This window comes from Trichechus manatus, unplaced genomic scaffold (assembly GCF_000243295.1).
Source record: "Trichechus manatus latirostris isolate Lorelei unplaced genomic scaffold, TriManLat1.0 scaffold00001, whole genome shotgun sequence".
NCBI lineage: Eukaryota > Metazoa > Chordata > Mammalia > Sirenia > Trichechidae > Trichechus > Trichechus manatus.
The window spans coordinates 25683459-25686325 of NW_004443937.1; the positions used below are offsets into that span (position 1 = coordinate 25683459).

At 36.8% G+C, this 2867-nt stretch overlaps 1 protein-coding gene across 1 annotated transcript in view; it reads right to left on the bottom strand.

The window, feature by feature from the left end:
• Positions 1–2867, bottom strand: part of LOC101361395 (serine protease 42) — a 45026-nt gene that overhangs the window by 1208 nt on the left and 40951 nt on the right. The window lies entirely within an intron of this gene.

Consider the following 2867-nt stretch of genomic DNA (forward strand, 5'->3'; position numbering starts at 1 on the left):
GTCCAAAGTACGTGAGAGAAGATTTGCCATCCACGCTTCTAAGCAGCATTCTGGCTGTGTTTCTTCCAAGACAGATCAGGGCCAGGCATTTCTCAGCACCTCCTTTCCCTACTACTTTGCAATAATAATTAAAACCCCTTAGCATGAATGTTGCACTTATTACTAGCCACCCCATTACAGATGATAGTGCAACCTTTTTAGAAATCAACGTCCACATGAAAAGATGTTCATCATTAACTATTGGGAAAATGCAAATTAAAACCACAATGACATCACTACCTGCCTATCAAAATAGCTAAAATAAAAAATAGTGACAACCTCAAATGCCGGCAGATGCTGAGAAATATACGTACATTGCTGGTGGGAATGTAAAATATTCTAGCTATTCTGGAAAACAGATTGGCAGTTTCTTATAAGACTAAATATTCAATTACCAAATGACCCAACAATTGCACTCCTGATCAGTTATCCCAGAGAAATGAAGATCTATGCACCAAAAAAAAAAAACTGTACAAAAGTTTATAGTAGCTATATTCATAATAGCTGACATCTGGCAACAACCTTGTGGTAGAATAATGGCCTCCCAAAGATATCCAGGTCCTAATCCCCAGGACGTGTGAATGTGTTAACTTCATAAGGCAAAAGAAATGTGATTAAGTTAAGGATTTTGAGATGGGGAAATTATCCTGAATTACCTAGGTGGGCCCAATGTAATCACAGGGTCCTTATAAGAGGAAGGTAGTGGGTTCAGAGTCAGGAGATGGGACCACAGAAGCAGAGGTCAGAGAGAGGTACTTGAAGATGCTATGCTACTGGTTTTGAAGATGGAGGAAGGGCCCCAAGCCAAGGAATGCAGGCAGCCTCTAGAAGCTGGAAATGGCAAGGTAACAGACTCTTCCCTAGAGCCTCCAGCAGGAACCCAGCCCTGCCAACATCTTCATTTTAAGACTTCAGCTCTCCAGAACTGTAAGATAATAAATTTGTGTTGTTGTAAGCCACTAAATTTGTGGTAAATTTGTGGTAATTTCTCACAGTAGCAATAAAAAACTAATACAAACCCAGATGTTTTTCAGTGGGTGAATGGTTAAACTGTGGTGCATATATACCATGGAATATTACACAGCAATAAAAAGAATGAACTATTAATACACACAACAACTTGGATGAATCAACAGGGAATGATGCTGAGTTAAAAAAAAAAAAAAATTCCAAAACGTTACATGCTGTATGACTCCACTTTTGAAAAGACAAAATTTTAAAAATGAAGAACAGATCAGAGATCACCCACAGTTAGGGAGATAAGTGTGGTTTTAAAAGAACAATACAAAGGATCCTGCAGTGAGGGAACTGTTCTGTATCTTGACTGTGGTGGTGGATACGTGAACCTATGCATGTGATAAAATGGTATAGAACTAAATGCACACTCATACGTTCTCACAGTTCAGGTAAAACTGGAGAAACCTGAATAAGATAGGCGAAAGGCATCTATGTCAATAGCCTGGTTGTGATATTGTACTAGGATCGCATCTCTCTATATTATTTCTACAAGTGCATGTGAATCTACAACTATCTCAAACTAAAAGGCTTGATTAAAAAAAAAAAACACACAACCCAATTATAAAGCATTAGTAAGATAGATTTTGTACATGGTATTGTTATTGTCCAATCTTGATCACAGAATCTCGACTTTAAAAGCTAAGCGTGGTCTACTTGTTATAAGTATATAGCAATAGATTATCATTACAAAAGCAAGTTATTTTCCTTGTGAAAAAATAAGAAAAAACAGATAAGCAACAAAGGGAGACATCTCATTACCTTGATAACTGGACACGTATTTTTGGAGATCACTTTTTCATATAGCAAGATATCCTGTCAACAAATATATTTTTAAAAATTTATAGGCAGTCCCCGGGTTAGGGACATCCGACTTACATACAACCCGTAGCTACAAACCAACCCCCACAAAGCCTATTATATTAAAGATCTGAGGTATATACAATAGTTTGTAGTAACAAACAGGTACTGCTTTGTTATGTGCATCAAAACATGATTATTATTATCACTATATTATTATGTTAAATATGTCTTAGTGTACCTGCTAGTGTTTCTTTAATGTTTTTTTATGCATAGAAAGGTACACTATATACTACTGTATGTACTAAGACAAACGTTTGACTAACTGACATTAGATACAAACCATACCTAACTGTTCTGACTTAAGTACAAATTCGACTTAAAGACAGACTTAGGAACGGAATTCATTCATAATCCAGGACTCCCCGTACACGCTAAAAAAATCAACATCAAGTCCAATTTGCCATCTTTTCCAGTCATCTTTAGGTGTGACTGCTCCAACCTTTGCTTGTATTAAAACTTACTAGAATGCTCCTTTTGAAGTCATTCTAAATTCTCTCCTTGAAGAAGAAGCATCCTTCAATGCAATCTGACTTCAACATCCAAGTTCTAGACCTCAAGCCGGGTCCAGGCAACATTTCTCACCATCTCTGCTGTTATTCCACCTCTGCAGTTGGTGAATTCTACGCAATTACAGCCTTATTAAAGAACAGTCTTGCTTCGTTTTTCAGCCACCAGAACCATATGGGACGTTATAATATCTATTTCATAGGTGATAAACATATTGACCAATAATTGCAATACAGTATAATAAGTTTCCTAAATGAAAGGTATATTAGCTATCTTTTGGAAGCTATTTTTTAAGCAACCATCAACATTTAAAATATCCTCTGATATAGCAATTCTGCTGGCAATTGATTCTATACCCAAAAAATCAAACCAGTTGCCATTTAGCCAATTCTGACTCGTGTTGACCCCGTGTGTTTCAAAGCAGAACTTCCCTCCATAGGGTT